The sequence below is a fragment of the Pseudophryne corroboree genome, chromosome 10, assembly GCF_028390025.1.
Source record: "Pseudophryne corroboree isolate aPseCor3 chromosome 10, aPseCor3.hap2, whole genome shotgun sequence".
Taxonomy (NCBI): domain Eukaryota; kingdom Metazoa; phylum Chordata; class Amphibia; order Anura; family Myobatrachidae; genus Pseudophryne; species Pseudophryne corroboree.
In genome coordinates, this window is record NC_086453.1 from 25,154,043 (window position 1) to 25,175,719 (window position 21,677).

The 21,677-nt window shown below is 44.1% G+C and overlaps 1 long non-coding RNA gene across 1 annotated transcript in view; it reads left to right on the plus strand.

Moving 5' to 3' along the window:
* LOC134965860 (uncharacterized) overlaps positions 1-21,677 on the plus strand; it is a 206,593-nt gene that overhangs the window by 77,658 nt on the left and 107,258 nt on the right. The window lies entirely within an intron of this gene.

Consider the following 21,677-nt stretch of genomic DNA (forward strand, 5'->3'; position numbering starts at 1 on the left):
CACTCCATCATTTCCCATTCTCTGGTTTCTTTTTTCATGTATCTATGTACATGCATCTATATTCATCCAAGTTTTCAGTGGCTCTCCCCCCCCCCCCCCCCTTTGTGCGCTTATTAAATTTCTCTCATTGTCTCCTGACTGTCTCTGTGTTTCACTATCTTTATTGCCTCTCATTAATCCCTTTCAGTCTATAATAAAATCACCTGCCCATCTGTCTCCTGTACCTCTGTCCAACCGGGTCCCTGCAATTCATCGGCAAAGGTGAGCAATCATGCGACGCGTTCACTGTACCAGAACACTTCTCTTGTGTTGTGTGAGTATCATGTTGATGGAGTCCGGCGTGTGGTGGATATGAAAGGGCCTGTGATAGACGAATGAGCCGCGTTCTGTAATCTGGGATCGGTCTGCATGCAGGCAGGGATCATGGGATGATCAATATTAGCGTGCGGCGCTCACTGACCACCTGCCAACTGTGCCGCCATCACCTAAGTTGCCGTGCTAAGTTGATGGACGGTGTGTCGAGGCAATGTTGTCTAAACTGCGGCCTACCACTGGTGTTGTGCGCACACATAGAGCAGAAAAGTTTCAGAGAGGTCGCTTCCATCAGGAATACGGTAGATACATAATGGTGAAGGCTATAAAACCGAGCGCGTTGGCGAATGTTCTCATTTAGCTCTGAGCACGCAATGTGAGTGCAATCATGGCCGACGTGCATGCAATCAGGGCTGGACTGGCCAACTGGCACTTCCGGCAAATGCCTGAAGGGCCGGTAAGGCCACACGGACAGCAGCGGTATCCGAGCGACACAGCCTCACAGCGATCTGTTCCATCGCTCGGCATACAGATAGATGGGGGCGTGCTGCAAAGCCAGACTCCCGCTACTCGTGGAACACCCCGTGAGCTGTTACCACACCCCCTTCAGCCATAGCCGCAACCCCCTTGACGTGTGACTGATGTGCCAGGGTTGGCCCTTTTTTTGTTTGGCGGCAACTTCCAACTCAGACCACGTCCCAGCAGAGAGGCAAGGGTTCTTCCCCCAGGCACCATAAATGGACAACCAGGCTAGCATGCAGAAGAAAAGAATATTTCATTTAAATGACCCAGTGGGCGGGATGTAATGCCGCCCGAGTTCGGTTGCCCTGCCAAAGCCCAACGTTTTTTTAAAGGGCAAGGTTTTGCCTTGTAAGAGATTGCCCCTTTAAAAAAATTACCGAATTCGGCCAGCATCTCGCACGGCCGCCCCACTTGGGCAACATTACATCCCACCCCATGTGAGAACTGGAATGGCCAGCAAGATGGTTATACTGTAATAAATTAGATGATTTGTACACGTATATTATTTTCACAAAACATTAAGTGCAGTCTCTCATAACTGTGGGGGAGATGTATAAAGCAGTGATAAGAGTGGAGAGGTTACCCATGGCAACCAATCAGTTTTGAAGTAACATGAAGTGCATTCTCTAAAATTATACGTAGCAGCTGAATAGTTGCCATGGGCAACTTCTCCACACTTTTCACTGCTTCATACATCTACCCCTTTGGGGTATATTCAATTGCAGTCGAAAGCTGCCGTCTGTCGGAAAGACGTCAGGTTTCAACTTTTTTAGGTCGGAAGGGGTTCCGACCTATACAATATACCCCAAAATTATTCGACAAGTCGGGAATTCCGACTTGTCAGAAAGCACGTGGATCGGCGGAATAGCCGCCGAACTGCGTGCTTCTGTCGGAAACGGGGCCAAATCCAACAGGTTTTGGTCCCCTTTCTGACCATCTCACCATCTCAAAAAAGTTGGATTGAGATGAGGGAGCTGAGAGGAGGAGAGGGGGGAGAGCAGCGGGGAGACAGGGAGAGCAGCGGGGAGACAGGGAAAGCAGCGGGGAGACAGGGAAAGCAGCGGGGAGACAGGGAGAGCAGCAGGGAGAGAGGGGAGAGCAGCGGGGAGACAGGGAGAGCAGTGGGGAGACAGGGAGAGCAGTGGGGAGCCGGGGGAGAGCAGCGGGGAGACAGAGAGAGCAGCGGGGAGACAGAGAGAGCAGCGGGGGGACGGGGGAGAGCAGCGGGGAGACAGGGAGAGCAGCGGGGAGACGGGGGAGAGCAGCGGGGAGACAGGAAGAGCAGTGGAGAGACAGGGAGAGCAGCGTGGAGATGGGGGAGAGCAGCGGGGAGACAGGGAAGCAGCGGGGAGATGGGGGAGAGCAGCGGGGAGACAGGGAGAGCAGCGGGGAGATGGGGGAGAGCAGCGGGGAGACAGGGAGAGCAGCGGGGAGATGCGGGAGAGCAGCAGGAAGACAGGGAAAGCAGCGGGGAGACAGGGAAAGCAGCGGGGAGACGGGGGAGAGCAGCGCTACAGCAGCGTAGCAGGAGGATGTGGCACAACCGCCACTCAAGACAGCGTCCACTCAGCTCCAGCAAGTGAGGTCTTGCTTGCTGGAGCCGGGTGGATGCTGCCGTGAGGTCTGGTGGCACTACTCTCTTGCGTCTCCCCGCGGCTCTCCCCTGTCTCCCCGCTGGTCTCCCCCCTCTCAGCTCCCTCATCTCAATTCAACTTTTTTTAAAGCCGGATTGAGATGGTCATGGAATAGCCCTTGTCGGATCCATTCTGACAAATGCATGTTGGAATGGATCCGACTTTAACTGAATATACCCCTTTATCACTAATTAAATATCATTACTCATAAAACTACTTAATATTTAAGACAAGTTTTATATAAATAAAATATACAAAAACTGGATAATAACATACAGCTACATCCTGGGTGGGATGTACTAAGCATCGCTTCCATTATACGGAACATCCCGCCACCTACCACATAGATACTAATCGCATACAGTATGTACTAACTTGCATTCCTGCCAACATTCCCGACTCTGAAATCAGGACATTATAGGCCATGACCCCAATCTGCCCAAATCACATCCTTAAAATGAAAACCCTGCCTCGCCCAGAATATTATTGTCCTGGAACTACAAGTACCAGCATGGCTGAGGTAGAGTAGACCAATAGCAAACTGCAAACATGTCACTGCTACCTAGTGAAATAACACTTCATGGGGCAGACGCACCAAACCTTCAAAAGTGTAAAATGAGAAGGTGAACGCAGCATCTGGCTATGATATATCTAGCGCAGTCTACGGGCCTAATTCAGACTGGATCACTGCCGCGGCAGTGATCGTTGTCTGAAGCCCTTTGGGCATAACTCCCAACTTCTGTTCACCCGAAGGAGGGACATCTGCACGGGCAAAGCACCCTCCCGCCCGAAGGAGGGTGTGGCCTATCGAAAAGGGGCGTGGCTTTTCAGGAGGGCCTGTGATCGCTAGCCATGCCCCCGTTTTCGTCACCGAGGGGGCATACCCAGCGCTCTGTGACCCGGGACGCGGCGGGTAGCCATCTGCTAGAGAGCTACTCGCCGGGTGCAAAAGCATCACTGCCGTGCGATGCTTTTGCACCCGTGCAGGGGGGAGGGGCACAGGGCCTGACAAGCCGGGCGGACTAACCCTGCATGTCTAAGTAACTGATTGTAGATGTGCTAAATTTAGCACATCTACCATCAGATCTGACTCACCGCCTATAACATGAACGTTACAAATTAATTGGTTGCCATAGGTAACCTCCACTTTTTCACTTTAGAATGTTTGATACATCTCCCCCTTAAGACAATGGAGCATCCCGGGAAAATTCTGATTCAGTGTGCGGTTTCTTAGGCTCCGCCCACAGCCACCATGAAAAACATCGGACCATACTTGCCGACTTTTTGGCTGCTCTCTCCGGAAGAGAGCAGCCGGTCGGCTCAGCAGGGCAGGCGGGCAGTGTGGTGACGTGCTGAGGGGGGCGGGCCAGAGGCGGAACGGGGGCAGGATGGGGGCATGGCTACTGGATGCATCATGTAAGCCACGCCCCTCGCTGTGTAATGCCGCTATTACCAGCATTATACAGCAGGGGGGGTGGCTATGATGACGCGATTCAACAAGAATTGCGTCATCGCTTGCCCGGACCGTCCACTTTACTCGCTAAGTGGGCAGCCGGACAGAGGGTGACCCCTAAAATCGGGAGACTTGCCTGCTCTTCCAGGGGGCCGGGAGGGTCACCCAAATTTCGTGAGCCTCCCGCCCATTCCGGGAGGGTAGGCAAGTATGCATTGGACCCAGTAAGTAGAGGGGCTGGTCATACGTGGGAGTGCAGTGGCAAACGCAGGATTTCTCAAGGGGGGTTTCCAAATGCAATCCACAATCTCCAACTCTGCGGCACATGGAATACAGTATTAATATTTAACACTATAGATGGTCTATAGCACAGGTTCTCAAACTCAGTCCTCAGGACCCCACTCAGTGCATGTTTTACAGGTCTTACAGAATCGCAAGAGAAATAATTAGCTCCGCCTGTGGACCTTTTCAAATGTGTCAGTGAGTAATTAATTCACCTGTGCACCTGCTGGGTTACCTGCAAAACATGCACTGTGTGGTTAAACATTCTATAATAAATAAATAAATACAGTGGCAAACGCAGGATTTGCATGGGGGGGTTTCCAGAACTGGGCGGAGCCAATCACGGGGGTGGGGACTGAGGTGACCCAGTATATGCTGGGTCCGTAAAACTAGTGTGTCTGTGTGTGTGTGTGTGTGTGTATATATATATATATATATATATATATATATATATATATACAGTGTTGTAGTGCCCGGCACTCCCAAAATATTGACGTTAATCCGGGTGCCCTCCGCAGAAATAATCCATGGAACAGGAAAGAAAAAGCAGCGGCACTCCGTTGAAATGAATCAGCAAACGTGTATTATGGGCAAAATAACATCACAATGGTCACATAAAGAACCAACGTTTCGGGGTCCTGAGACCCCTTTGTCAAGGCGTTCACGCCTTGACAAAGGGGTCTCAGGACCCCGAAACGTTGGTTCTTTATGTGACCATTGTGATGTTATTTTGCCCATAATACACGTTTGCTGATTCATTTCAACGGAGTGCCGCTGCTTTTTCTTTACTGTTCCATATATATATATATATATACATATATCTACACATATATATATATATTCATATATATATATATATATATATATATATATACATACACACACACACACACATACATATACACATATACATAGCATATTAAACAAGCATACATATATATATATGTACACACACATACAGTACACATATATATACACATTTATATATATATCATATGTGTGTGTGTTTGTATGTATGTATGTATATATATACATGTGTATATATGCATGCACATGGATATATATGTACTATAATTAAAATAAAGTAAACTTTTATTGCACTTGCAAGTGTCACCAGGAAGACAGCAGGCTGCAGAGGACGCTAGACAGTCATTAATAATACTCATGCAGCTTAAAAAAATATATATATTTTTTTTTTTAGTGGAGGGGGGTTTCTGGGTACTCGGAAACCCCCCCTGGGTGCGCCACTGAAATACACAAACATAATATAACCAGTACTGCACTTCTAAGCACACATTCTCCCACCTCATGGTAAGGCTCCTGTCTCTTCTTCCTGGTAGCTAGTCTCAGGTCCAGTCCACTGATTGAGGACTCAGAACCACACAAACAGCAAACTTGGTAGAAGAAGCTGTCAGCACTGGGCATGTGCAGCAGCTCTGCTCTGTCCCTTGCACTGCATGATGTGGCTGCAGCTCTAGTAATCATATTATATACCATTGCTATTGTTGTCATAATTTGAGCCACTTGCCAAGTGGAGGGGGTTTCTAAGCAACCAGAAATCTCCCCCTGCGTTTGCCTATGTAGTGAGGCCACACCACATTAAATATATGTGGGGAGATGACCTCACAATATATACATTGTATTTGTCTTTCCTTTTCCCAGCTTGGGATATTTTTTTGCAGGTTTGCACAAGCAACATTGGGGCTCATTCCGAGTTGATCGCTAGCTGCCGTTGTTCGCAGCGCAGCGATCAGGCTAAAAATTGGCATTTCTGCGCATGTGTATGCACCGCAATGCGCACGTGCAACGTACGGGTACAAAGTCTTTTGTGGTTTTGCACAGGTTCTAGCGAAGCTTTCAGTAGCACGGCACAACGCAAGAAGATTGACAGGAAGGGGCCGTTTCTGGGTGTCAACTGACCGTTTTCTGGGAGTGTTTGGAAAAACGCAGGCGTGCCAGGGAAAACGCAGGCGTGGCTGAGCGAATGCTGGGCGGGTGTGTGACGTCAAAAGCCGTCCCACCAATGTTAGAATCAACACACACGAAGAGTAAGTCTAGGACTGGTCTTGTTTTGCACCAAATGTTTTTGCAGGCGCTCTGCTGCACAGGCGGTCGCACTGCTGCAAAGCGAAAATACACTCCCCGATGGGCGGCGACAATGCGTTTGCACGGCTGCTAAAAACTGCTAGCGAGCGATCAACTCGGAATGACCCCCTTTGCCAAGTGAAATGAATGACACTACAAAGGAGCTTCTGCAGCAGCCTCGACTGACTTCAGAAGCCGCTCGTGTGCGACAGTCTGCGGTGACCTCACCTCTCTAGTGCTGTCCAGCAAAGCACAGAGCTAATTACATTTAGATTGGGACAATAGCTGTAGTGTTAGATTTCTTGTAACATCTGATCAGCGGCAAATGAGTTCTTTATCTCCCAGCTGCTTTACTTTGCTGAGAATTCACAGACTCAGCCGCTGGCAGAACCGATACAATAGACTCAGCAGAATATAATAGGTGCCAAACATGACAGGTACAGTACAGATCAGAGAGACACGGGAGCCACTGCTGCCGCAAAGCGGAGAATGCTATATCACTGTTTAATTCAAATCTAAGCTATTGCAGCATCTATAAATAAAATAACAGTTATTCAAAATAATGTAAAATCACAACCTCTCCATCTCTTCTAATTTTGAAAGTAGATTTAAAGGAACATTACACCTAAGTTACATTTTCTTTACTTCAAAATGATCCTAACAGCATTGACAGAGAGAAAATGTGGTTAAAATCAGGTAAAGGCAGGTAAGTAGCTTGTGGTATCTGTATATTATAGGGTGGTCAGTAGGATGCATTCTGTATTGTGTGGTGATGACCAAGATGCTGTCTGGATTGTATAGTGGTCACTAGAATGCTCCATGTATTGTGTGGTAGTTACTAGGATGCTCTCTGGATGTCTGATAGTCACTAGGGTGCTCTCTGTATTGTATGACAAAACAAGCATGGCATGTGTATTGTATGGTATAATCTAGGACAGGCCTGGCCAACCTGTGGCTCTCCAGCTGTTGTGATACTACAAATCCCAGCATGCTCTGTCACAATTTTGCTATTAGGGAATTCTAAAACTGTGGCAGAGCATGCTGGGATTTGTAGTTTCACAACAGCTGGAGAGCCACAGGTTGGCCAGGCCTGATCTAGGATGATCTCTGCATTGTTAATGAGGAACTAGGAAGATCTTTGTATTGTATTGTGGTCCCTAGGATGCAATTTTTGTTATATAGTGGTCACTAGGATGCTCTATATATTGTATGGCATTTCTGTTTTCTATGGTCACTAGGATGCTCTAAGTAGTTTAAGAGGCTGTCTATATTGTATGGTGGTCAATAAGAAGTTTGCATATTGTATATAAATCACTATGATACTCTCTGTATTGTATTGTTGTTAAAATGATGTTCTTTGTATTGTATTAAGGTAACTAGGATGCTCTATGTATTGTATAGTTGTCACTAAGATGTGCTCTGTATTGGATGGCAGTCACTTGAATGTTTTCTGTGGTGTATGCTGGCCAGTTGAATTATATCTGTATTGTATGTCAGTCTCTAGGATGCTTTCTATATTGTACGGCAGTCTCTGGCATTGTATATTTATCAAATGCTCTCTGTATTGAATGTTATTAGGATGCTCTCTGTATTGTACATCAATTAGTAATAGAAGGTACATCATTATATACAAACTAAATTCCTGTTTTTATCTTACTAGCAAAACATGGCGCAATCTTGGGAATATTTATCCTTCATTCAAAGTAACAACGTTTCAATGATTTTTAATAACAGCCATCAGGTTACCTGACCACACTGATTAAAATCGATGAAAGTTGTTGTCACTTCATGGATTATCGTGTGTTTATTATGCTGTGACAGCCGCACTTTTGGTTTCCTGCATTTGTACTGTGAGGGCATAGGCTGCAATTTCTGGCAATTGTTATTTGGAGTGCCTGGCCCTGTACAGCTCTATATATATATATATATATATATATATATATATATATAGGTGTGAATTATCCTGCACTCAGGATGAATAAAGATGATTATGCCAGGGTGCCCTCCTCTAATAGCATATAGAAAAGAATTCTTCCCAAGTCCTATGCAGAGCCTTGCAGAAGAAAACACAGGCGGCACTCCATGGTCTTGTCAAATAAGTCTGTATTAGAAATTACAGCATGGTGCAAAAGCAGCAACGTTTCAAGACCATTATGGTCTTTTCATCAGGCTGTGCATCATAAATGGTGATACAAATAACTAACTTAGTTATGACCATGGAGTGCCGCCTGTGTTTTCTTCTGCAAGGCTCTGCATAGGACTTGGGAAGGATTCTTTTCTATATATATATATATATATATATATATATATATATAGAATTGAAGACCACGGCGCTCGGGTGCAATTTATGTGGTAATAGTGCACAGTATAAAAAGTATTGTTTAGAAATATAGTAAAACGTAGTGAATATATTAAAAAAGATTTTAAAAGAAGATACGTGAGGTAAAAGTCCCTATTTCATATAAAAGCACTTCTCAGTAAATTATCAGAGCGGCAGCTTGTAATACATATAGATATGCTTGGCATGCATATAAAATTTGTTGCAAGAATTGGAAAAACAAGCGCCCAAGAGTGTAATTATTAGGGTCAGGGAAAATGAAGGTATAAAAAATGGATGATAAGGATCGATTTAAAACACTTATCTGGCAGGTAGAGACTTGAATCAAGTAGTAGTCTTTTTGAGGATTAAGAACATGCGGATAAAACAGAAAAAACTAACATAGTGTGTACCGTTTATGTTGCATATTATGTTACTGTTTAGTTTCACAGGCCTTATTAGGGAACTTAGCTTATTCCCACAGAGTATAAATTTGCAGCCTGCGCAGTATATATATTAAAAATACAAGAAAGTTTTTAATAACATAATCACATAAAAACACACATAAAAATAGCTGTATAGCATGCGTACAGGATAAAAAATTAAATCAGGCTTATCTGTCCATGAATATGACTGAAATGCATGCGTACAGGATTTAAAATAGTTTTAGGCTTATCTGTCCATCAAGAGGAGGTGTCTGCAGGTACTCCCAACGCGTTTCGTCCGTCAGCAACAGGACTTCATCAAGGGGATAACAACACTGAGCAACCTTTGCTCTATTTATGCCCAGAGGGAGGAAATTGACCATGACATCACTTCCTGTGATTGTCATTAATTTTTTGGAAAATTAGTATAACTACAATCTAATATGCACTCAAAACAGTTGGACATAATTAGAATTATAGTAGAGTAAGAAAGAACCAAAACTTTATATAGAACATGAATAAGGAGTGAAAGAGTGAAAGAATGTCAATTGCCGTCGGAAATGGTGGTGGAACGCATCTCTAGGATGCTTTCTATAGGGTACGGCAGTCTCTGGCATTGTATATTTATCAAATGCTCTCTGTATTGAATGTTATTAGGATGCTCTCTGTATTGTACATCAATTAGTAATAGAAGGTACATCATTATATACAAACTAAATTCCTGTTTTTATCTTACTAGCAAAACATGGCGCAATCTTGGGAATATTTATCCTTCATTCAAAGTAACAACGTTTCAATGATTTTTAATAACAGCCATCAGGTTACCTGACCACACTGATTAAAATCGATGAAAGTTGTTGTCACTTCATGGATTATCGTGTGTTTATTATGCTGTGACAGCCGCACTTTTGGTTTCCTGCATTTGTACTGTGAGGGCATAGGCTGCAATTTCTGGCAATTGTTATTTGGAGTGCCTGGCCCTGTACAGCTCTATATATATATATATAGGTGTGAATTATCCTGCACTCAGGATGAATAAAGATGATTATGCCAGGGTGCCCTCCTCTAATAGCATATAGAAAAGAATTCTTCCCAAGTCCTATGCAGAGCCTTGCAGAAGAAAACACAGGCGGCACTCCATGGTCTTGTCAAATAAGTCTGTATTAGAAATTACAGCATGGTGCAAAAGCAGCAACGTTTCAAGACCATTATGGTCTTTTCATCAGGCTGTGCATCATAAATGGTGATACAAATAACTAACTTAGTTATGACCATGGAGTGCCGCCTGTGTTTTCTTCTGCAAGGCTCTGCATAGGACTTGGGAAGGATTCTTTTCTATATATATATATATATATATATATAGTGCTCCAGAAATGACGGTGACACACGGTATTTTATATCCATCTGCTGGGTTGCTTCACTATCCGGATGGTGTAGAATACAGAGGTAGAAGCACAGAAGGCACTCACAAGTCTTTAGTTATGGATACGGCTGGATAGCCATCGGCTGGTCGTGCTTCCATAGAAGTGCTGACATAAAAGTGTTATTATAAAAATAGCGTTATACCTGCGTTAAACCGAAGGAAAACAGAAGGGAAACATCAACACACCAACACTACCACAAAAGGACTGCTTTAATGCCTCAAAAGTATGTAATTCATCTTATGCATATTATCTGTTTTTAAAAACCTATGAAAAGGCATCCCCAATCTGCTCACTACAGTTCTCTCTTAGGCAAACTTATGTATGTTTCTTGATGTAATGATTTCTTGTAAATGTCATTGCATGTGTGGGGAAGTTGCTCGGTGAAACATTTTATTATTGCATACTGACTGGTGTTTACCTCCTTTGAACATTTACCATTGTGGTCAGGTGTACTATATCTTTGTCCTTTACACCATGACTATACCTCACTAAATATAGAGTATGATTACCGATTAGTAAAAGAAAACAAATACTGAGCAACATCCCCAAACAGGTAATTTCAACTTTAAACTTGTAATTTATTTTGTACGCTCTGGACATGGCTACTAATAACAAATGCACAGACAAAATTCTTAAAGCTATGTGTGCAAATGCTAGGAGCTTAGGAGACAAAATTCCAGAGCTAATTGCAATAATGACAAGGGATAACCTGGATTTTGTGGCAATTACAGAGTCTTGGTGCAATGAGAATCATGACTGGGACTTAGTTATACCAGGAAACAATTTATTTAGGAAAGATAGAATAGGAAGAATAGGAGGAGGGGTAGCAATGTATGTGAAAAAAAGCATAAATGCTACTTTAATACAAAATATTGAAGCCAAAACTGAGGCCCTTTGGGTCACCATAGAAACTGGGAAGAAGGACATTATTCGCATTGGGGTGATCTATAGACCACCAGGCCAGGGGCAGGATTTGGACAGGAACCTATTGTTGGACATCTCTAAAATGGCTTTTAAGGGAGAAGTCATAATCATGGGAGACTTTAATTTACCTGATGTAAATTGGGAGGGGTCTTTTGCAAGTTCAGCTACAAGTGGCAAATTTTTACATTCCTTACAGGGAGCATCTCTCAAGCAATTGGTGAGGGAGCCCACTCGCAAAGACTCAATATTAGATCTAATTCTTACAAATGGTGATAGGATATCTGATATATATGTGGGTGAGCACCTGGGATCCAGTGATCATCAAGCAGTATGGTTTAGTATAAAGACAGGATACAACTCCTGTTACACAAAAACAAAGGTGTTGGATTTTAGAAATGCTGACTTTGCAAAAATGGGGAGATGTTTAAGTGATTCATTGGCAGACTGGAGGAACTTGGAAGGAGTGCAGGAGAGGTGGAAAAAACTGAAAAGTGCAATGCTAAGTGCAACAGACCTTTGTATCAAAATGGTTAGGAAAAGCACCAGGAAAAGGAAGCCAGTGTGGTTCACAAAAGAAGTATCAACTAGTGTGAAAGCAAAAAAGATGGCTTTTAGGAAATACAAACAGACTCAAAATAATAACGACAAAGAGGTGTATCTGGACAGACGGAAGGATGCTAAGAAAGTGATCAGACGTGCAAAGGCAGAAGCTGAGGAGAAAATGGCCCAGTCAGTAGATAAAGGGGGCAAAACTTTTTTTAAGTATATAAGTGAAAGGAGAAAATCAAATGGAGGAATAATAAGACTTAAGACAGAGAGTGGGCATTTGGTGGAGGGAGACAAGGCAATAGCAGATCACCTAAATAATTATTTTTGCTCAGTATTTACTACAGAAGAAGGGATGGGGCCACAGTTAAGTTGCAAGGACATTCATAAAAATAAGGTAGATGAAAATACATTTACAGAGGTGAAGGTCCTAACAGAACTTTCAAAACTAAAAGTGGAAAAATCAATGGGACCAGATGGGATACACCCAAGGATACTCAAAGAGCTAAAAGATGAGCTGGTTACACCTTTAACAGAATTATTTAACCAGTCAGTAAATACAGGTGCTATTCCAGAGGACTGGAAAAGAGCAAATGTAGTTCCACTGCACAAAAGTGGAAGCAAGGAAGAAGCAAGTAACTACTGACAATGCTAAATTCCTTTGTCGTATAATCAACCCTTATGAAGCTAAGAACACTGTACGCTGCTTACTTAAGAAATACCGTAATGATACGCTATTTGCGTAACGATCGCTCAGCCGTAGGCGAGACGCTCAAGCGTCACGTTCGCTCACGGCCCAGTGATCACAGGACACGTTATTGGTTATGTCTAGGGGAAAGATTCGCTGTAACGTAGCATACGCTAGAGACCACGAGGAGGTCACCAGCGGTGCAGACGCTCACAACACTATACCTTTATGTTAAACCTTATACCGATGAAATACACAGAATACCTTAATGTGAGTACAGGGTGTAAATGCAACCTTGTGTAACCTGACTATCTACAAAGCTGTTTGAGCGTCACCGACGCTCAAATGAACACTTATCACTATAGGAAATACACAGATACTGGTTTAGGTTTCCAAGGCCTATTAACTGTATTATGTCTAATATACTTGTGAAAGGGGATAACAGTACATATGATACACTACAATATAACAGAGACTTCCTAACCACAGAACTAAACTATAAATACAAAAAGACAATACTACACTGACCTAGATGCAATACGATACAATACTATAATACTATAAGGTATTTAAGAGAAAAAGAGGAGAGAGAGAGATAGAGAGAGAGAGAGAGAGAGAGATTTGGCTCGCAGAAAGACAATGATTATGGAGAGAACTTACGCACAAAGGGTATGATCGCCAGCGCCTCGATATCCAGCTCCCGATTATCAGCAGATAACCGTTGATGAGAGAGTGAGAGCTGGATGTGGTCGGCCTGCCTATTTATGCCCCACACACAATGCAATCTCCTGGTCCTACAATCCCATTGTCCATTGGCCGAAGGAATTCGGCCCTGTATCATAACAAAAGGTCATAGGGTGATTCATACAGGTGGGCTGTGCTGATTTCCAACAGCTCAGGTGGGTGGGGAACTGGGTTTCCCGCCGCATACCTGAGTATGTGTAAATCATAGAAATGGACATAAACTTCTTATGTCCATAACTATTCGCACGAGCGATTAATACGCTCCAAACCAACACCGGAATATTGCTAATTAAATACTCTTCCGATGGGTACCAAACACTGCTGTATGATTCCTGTTAAACCCTTCGTACGATGCAAAGAGGGATTCCTCAGCTCTGGGACATTATACTTTAACCAAACTTACAGAAACTATCAAAGGGATCATGATCTATAAACTACATTAATTGTGAACATTTGTAACTAATGAGTCGCACGCTACGATCACATAAACTCTACCGTAAATGCGCATACTGCGCGTGCGAGTGCACGCTATTGCGGGTATGCGCTTCCACGGGAGAGCGTACGCATGCGCAGCACGGACCAGTGTGCGGTGCAAATATGGCAACGTGCATTGAGACATTTTTCTGACTTTGACAGTCCACCCTTTGGCAGTCAATAATAACTGCCACAAAACATTTAAGGAGAAAAATGTAAGTCAGGGGTTAATTGATTTCCATGGTTGGGTAGGGGAGGAGAGAGGAGAAGGTGTGAAGAGGGTATGACCTAGTGAGAAAGCAGGAGCATGTGTGTATGAGTCCATGTTTGGAGGGTCATGTATCATCGTGCCGTACGTGTGGTAGATCAAGCTTCGAGGTATTGCGAAGTATACATTTGAATTCCTTCTTATCCTGTGGTACAGGTCTGTGGATGGGCTGTCAAACTTTACCGAGCTCATTTCGGCTGTAGTTGTAACAAAATGGGGATGCACATTTTAGTTGATGATACATGAATGGGGGAGGTATGTGGTTGCTGATATCTGTGCCTGAATTCCCTATCGTCTATGTGTGTCATTACCTGAGGGTTGTAGAGATGAAGATAGAGAACACTTATGAAAAATGCAATGGTATTCTATGTCAGGGAAATGTACGTTCGTCGATTGAGGTCTTGATTGGTGTCGGTTGATCGGAGTCTTCTTCTTTGTGCTTTTGCTCATAAATCGTGAGTAAAGCAAACAACGTCCATGGATTTACAAAAAATGTTGGGCTATCGTGATTTTAAAGTTCCTAGGGAAACTGGGGTACCCATGGCATTGTCCATCAAAATCTTGTATATCAGGTCGACTGCTCTTCTTCTTTCCATCTTTCCGTTGTCGGCCCCTTGGCTCATCAAATCCTTCGTCTACGTGGGTCTTTGTACCTCGGAGGAAAACATAGAAATGGGTGAAAGACGGACCGTATACTCATTACATCATTACGTCATGGTTTCTAGCATTGGGTCATAAATCAAATCCAGGTTAATTACAGTTTCCTCACTCCTCAAGCTCATCACTTTTGTACTTTGTTTGCACCTCATCAAAGCCTGCCCGCATCTAAATATCAATCCAATAGATATAACGACACCCAAAATACATAGGAGAAACTTTCCAACATCCATTATGACTCCTTGAGCCCAGTCTCCTAAACCGGAGAACCAATTTCGCGGGTTCAACCATGACACCCAACCAGTCAGCTCATTACCTACAGCAGCAAGGGTGAGATTGTGTTTTCGACGAAATTCCCACTTTAATTGCAGAATATCGTCCATCTTTTGGTCTATGACCTCTACCGGATCCTCGGTGCTATTTGTGATATACGTGCAACACTTTATGCCGTACTGTGTTGCCAATGTAACACAATATCCGCCTGTTACTGCTGTAAGGTAATTAAGAACCATCCTATGCTGAACTAGTTCTGTTTTATAAGCTTGAAGTTCTCTTCCAGTGTATCTAAACGTGTCATCATACATTTCAGTGATATTATCTAACAAATTGGCGAGTGCGGAAATGTATCTATAATTCATCACACCTCGAGCGGTGCGAGTGAAATCTAACGCTACCAGAACCTGAATCCCGGTGGATTCATGGATAAGATCAGAGGCCGGATGCTCTAACCTTTCTGACAGTTGTCTTTTAACAAGGTGCTCGTAGTGAGTGTGAGTATAAGGAGTTTGGGCACCACGGTGTATGTCCTTCATTTTGTCATGTGTAACAGTCATTACTTCAGGCAATACTTTTCCAATATAACACAATCCTTCAGAGTTTGGGGCAAGCCACTTGTACGCCTTTCTCCCGCATATGAAATATGCATCATCGGGGAGAACATAAGGGACGGAGAAGGACATGACCATGTTACAAACCTTCCAGGTGAAATCTCCTGACCCTAATTCTTCCATCTGTCTAATGCACGTATCAGTTTGTACGATATGTGCACAGTATCCTGGTGATACCTCTCCAACTTTAGTAATCCTATTTCCTAAGGTATATCGATACCGGAATGATTTTCCTCTACTGGCTATGTGGCGTACGAGCTCTGTATCTGTAGGCATTCTATCTGCTCTGTGTGAAAAGGTCATGGTAAGGTTGCTCCATGACACTTCCCAATTTCCCGGTTTTCTGGGATTGGAGATGTTAAAACATATGAGGGACCTATCCACATGGTATTGGTGGAGCTTCAAACTAGGAGGGCTGGAGATGTTAAACCTCCGGTCCACCGGTCTCCCACCACTTAGCTCAAGTACCTCCCCTAACGTTAAAGGAAATGGTACTAGCCCTGATTTACTGTGACCCTGAGGTACTTGAGAGCATACCCAACAATCTGTTTGGTTTAACACGTTACCCACTAAGGAGTGATAGTCACTCAATGGATGCCGGTCTATATGGATATTAAAACTAGATTGACATTTCTTTATGCATCCATCTTCAACCAGATTATCACAGAGCCTACAGATACAATTTTCCTCAGCTAACAATCCATCACAATTTCTTCTATCGGATCGTTTTCTGATACTCGCCTTTGCTTGTTGGCTTGGTTGATCTTGGAAAACTACGCCTCCATCATCATAATCGGAACCCATTCCAGAACCTCTTTCGACCTCTATGGTACTCTCGCCGGAACAGACTGCTCTGGTCAACATCATGGTTAACATCAAAATCCGGATCACAGTCTCTTGGGGCAAGTCCATCTTTGAGGAGGAAATAGAGAAGAATGAGAAGGGGGAAAAAGAAATTTTAAGGGAGAGGGGATGGGAAGTGGAGAAAACAATAAAAGGGAGAGGGGAGTCGACAGCTGCTTTCGGTCTTCAAGGCTCAGGTGCCGCCTCAGTCCTCCTGGAACAGACACTCTAGTGATACAACCTCTACCGTCTGTTCCTTATCACGGGACTTCTCTGGATCAGCAACCTTCTTGCAGTGGGATGAATGGACCCAAGTCTCTCTCTCAGCAACCTTCAATGCTGTGGTGCTAGTCAATAAGACCTGGTATGGTCCTTCCCATCTATCAATAAGACAACCTGAGCGTAGAAAATTTCGTATCATTACATAATCCCCAGGTTCAATGTCATGACAATTACTATCTGGTAAATCAGGAATCACCAACTTCAGATTATCATTTTGATTCTTCAACTGCTTACTCATATTAATTAAGTACTTTACAGTTACTTCATTGTTACATTTCAAATCATCCTGAGGGTTAATCATGACATGCGGTTGTCGACCAAACAGAATTTCAAAAGGAGACAGATTAAGAGGGGACCTGGGAGTGGTTCTGATACTATACAAAACAATGGGTAAAGCTTCTGGCCACGTCAATCCTGTCTCTGCCATTACTTTACTCAATTTATTTTTAATAGTGCTGTTCACTCTTTCGACCTTCGCGCTCGCCTGTGGACGGTACGGAGTGTGCAGCTTACTATCAATTCCCATCAACTTACACATTCCTTGAAAGACATCACCTGTAAAATGGGTACCCCTATCACTTTCAATGATTCTAGGGATACCATATCTACATACAAATTCCTGCACAATTTTCTTAGCTGTAAACATAGCGGTATTTGTAGCTGTTGGAAAAGCTTCGACCCAATTCGAGAAAACATCTATACAAACAAGTACATATTTCAAATTTCTACATGGGGGTAATTGAATGAAGTCAATTTGTATTACTTGGAAAGGGCCGCCGGCAGGTGGGATATGGGATGGTTCTGTTGGTATTGCTTTTCCAATATTCTTTCTCAGACAGGTAAGGCATGACATTGCTCTTTTACTAGCATGAGAGGAGAATCCTGGGGCGCACCAGTATGCTCTTACCAATTTGCACATCCCCTCCTTGCCTAGATGAGTCAGCCCGTGAGCTGCCTCAGCCAGACACGGAAGGTATGCCCTGGGGGCCACTGGTTTACCATGTCCATCCGTCCAGAGCCCTGAGGACTCCTGGCCATATCCCTTTGCCTTCCAGACTGCTCTCTCCTGAGTGGAACACAAATTCTGCATTTCACACAACTTTTGTGTGTTGATGGTATTAAATACCATCAGTTGTGTGGTGTCTGTCCGTATGGGGGTAGCAGCTGCAAGCTTTGCAGCTTCGTCTGCTCGGCTGTTACCAAGGGATACTGGGTCTTGACTATATGTATGTGCTTTACATTTGATAACAGCCACTCTGTCGGGTTCCTGTATCGCTGTTAGAAGCCTTTTTATGTGAGCTGCATGCGCTATCGGTGTACCAGCTGCCGTCATGAAATTTCTGAGGCGCCATAGCGCTCCGAAATCATGGACTACCCCGAACGCGTATCTAGAATCGGTGTAGATATTGGCAGACTTACCCTTAGCCAATTCACATGCTCTGGTTAGGGCGACCAGTTCAGCAACCTGGGCTGAGTGAGGTGGGCCTAGCGGTTCCGCTTCTATGGTGTCTTGGTCATCTACGACTGCGTATCCAGTACACAAGTCTCCCGAGTCTGACTGTCTGTGACAACTACCGTCCGTGTAGAACGTGAGTTCTGCATCTTCTAGTGGATTGTCACTGATGTCAGGCCTTGCGGTAAAATTTTGGGTCAAATATTCCATACAATCATGTGTATCTTCCTTTGCATTAAATCCTCCTTCCCCATCACTCTCACCTCCCACCCTTTGTGCCTGTCCAGGCACACCTGGGAGAAATGTTGCAGGGTTTAATGCGCTGCATCTCCTTATGGTGATATTTACTGGGGCCATTAGTGCCAATTCCCATCTCGTAAACCTTGCTGATGAGACATGTCTGGTTTGGGCAGAATTCAATAAGGCCGATACCGCATGTGGTGTATGGATTGTGAGGTTGTGGCCTAGCACGACATCTTCGCTTTTCGTCACTAGCAATGCTATCGCCGCAACGCTACGCAAGCATGTGGGGAGGGATCGCGCTACCGTGTCTAGCTGAGCGCTGTAGTATGCAATTGGCCTGCTGGCATCACCGTGTTTTTGTGTTAGTACACCTGCTGCGCACCCAGCACTTTCTGTTCCGTATAGTTCAAAGGGTTTCCCATAGTCTGGCATACCTAATGCTGGTGCCTGCGTTAGGCACTGTTTGAGTCTCTCAAATGCTGTTTCGGATTCGTCTGTATGCGAAATCCGATCAGGTTTGTTTGAAGAGACCATTTCCTGCAAAGGTAGCGCCAATATGGAAAACCCTGGGATCCAATTACGGCAATACCCACACATTCCTAAAAACGTCCTTATCTGTTGCTGGGTTTGTGGCAGTGTCATGTCTCTAATGGCTTGGATTCTATCAGCGGTCAGGTGTCTCAGTCCTTGTGTTAGACAGTGTCCCAAATATTTTACCTTAGTCTGGCATAATTGCAACTTGTCTTTGGAAACCTTGTGACCTGTGTCTGAAAGATGAAACAGGAGCTGTTTCGTATCCTTCAGGGAAGCTTCCAGTGAATCTGAACACAGCAGTAAATCATCCACATACTGTATTAATACTGATCCACTTTCCGGTTGGAAAGACTGTAAACAATCATGCAAAGCCTGAGAAAATATACTTGGACTATCTATGAAACCTTGGGGTAACCGAGTCCACGTGTATTGGACTCCTCTGTATGTGAATGCAAACAAATATTGGCTGTCAGGGTGCAGAGGTACCGAAAAGAAAGCGGAGCAGAGGTCAATAACAGTGAAAAATTTGGCAGTGGGAGGAATTTGCATTAGGATGACAGCTGGATTAGGCACTACGGGGAACTGACTCTCAACTATTTTGTTAATCCCCCTTAGATCCTGCACTAGCCTGTAACCCCTCCCCCCACTCTTTTTAACAGGGAAGATGGGACTATTTGCTGTGCTGGACGTTCTTACTAGAATGCCCTGTTGTAGCAAGCGCTCTATTACCGGGAAAACTCCTAACTCCACCTCTGGCTTCAGAGGATACTGTGGGATTTTTGGAGCTATCCTACCATCTTTTACTTGTACTACTACTGGAGCTACGTTTGCCATTAATCCAGTGTCCTGTCCATCTTTTGTCCAAAGCGACTCTGGTATCTGAGATGTCATCTCTTCTATTTGGGATGGATTCCTATTTGTCATAATGGAATGTGACATTAATTTTGATGGGGAGTCTAACATGTCTCGTACTTCCTGAGCGTGATTCTCAGGGATGTCCAAGAATACACCTTCAGGAGTACAATAAATGACGCAACCCATTTTACATAGTAAGTCTCTACCCAGGAGATTGGTTGGTGCAGATGCAGCCAGCAAAAAGGAATGCTTGGTGTGCAAAGGCCCTATTGTAATCTCGGCTGGTTTGCTAACAGGGTAGTGCTGGACTACTCCTGTTACTCCTATGGCTGGAACTGTCCTACCAGTGGTTCTCATGCCCACTGTCGAATTGATCACTGACTTGGCCGCCCCTGTGTCTACAAGAAAGTTTAAAGTTTTACCGGCTACATTGATTGCAATCTCTGGTTCGCTTCCAAGACTGGCAATCAATTTAACTGGTTGCAGATTACAGGTATGGCCACACCCCTATTGGGTATGCTGACCTCCCTGAATCCCGCTGGCAGCAACTACTTGTGAGGGAGTTAGCTGGGAACTACCAGAGGCATGCCAATCTCTGTTTGGGGGATATCTTTTTGTTTCCCCTGTATGTGGCTCAAAACTCCGCCTCTGTGGACCCTGCTCCCAATGTCGTGTGTGGTGTTGTTGTCTAGGGGGTTGAAAAGATCTTTGTACATTTCTTACTCTACAGTCTCGTGCAAAATGTCCTGGTTTGTTACAAGAAAAACATGTTATTACACTTGCCTTACCCACAGGATTCGGTGGTACATACGCAGGCTGCCTTGTGGTCAGCGCCTGTATACTTACGGACATCAACTTATCACTTTGCGACTCCCTGTGCCTAGTGATATTTCTGTCGTGATCAATAGCAGCCTCTCTCAAGGTGGACACTGACAGACCTCGCCAACATGGCTGCGTGGTCTGTACCCTAGCTTTTAATGTTTCTTTCAAACCATCCATCAGTACAGATACTGCTACTTCTCGATGGTTTGGGTTGGTCTTTATGTCTTCTATACCAGTGTACTTTGCCATTTCTAATAGTGCCCGGTGAAAATATTCTATTGCCGTTTCGGACTCCTTTTGCTTAATGGAAAATATTTTATTCCATTTAACAACGGCAGGGAAATACTCCTTTAGCTGTAAATTTATCCTTTTTACATTATCCTTGTTGTACACGTCTGTAAGCGGTACATCTTTATCCAATGCACAATCAGCTAAAAACTGAGTTGCATCGACATTGGAAGGTAAACAAGCTCTTAGCAGTATCTGCCAATCCTTGTTGTTGGGTTCTACCGTGTTACCTAAATCCCTGATATATTTTTGGCTAGCAACTAAATCCTTCCTGGGGTCAGGAAATTCGGACACTATTGTTCTTAATTCCATTCTGGAAAATGGAGTGTACATGGCAATGTTCCTTATGGGAGTGGCTCCAGACACATCTGTTTTTCCATTGGGAACTGCTATTACCCTTACAGGAGCAATTCTAACAGCCTCTTCCTGTGTAGATTCTACAGCTTGTTGTGGTACAATTGTTTCAGTGTAGTGCATGGTGCCGTACTTACCCGTTGACACGACCTCACCTATCCCTCCGCTAGGGGCTTTCACTAATCTCGTGGGTGTCGCTGTGCCTACTGTGGTCTCTGCTATGGTGGCTGCAAGAGAGAGAGCTGAAATTGTTGCTGAATCGTCTTCTTGATCACACTCCTGAGGAAGGTTCAAAACAGGGTACATCTTGCACGGGTTAATACTTGCATGAGTTATTTGGTTAACATCATTAACATTTACA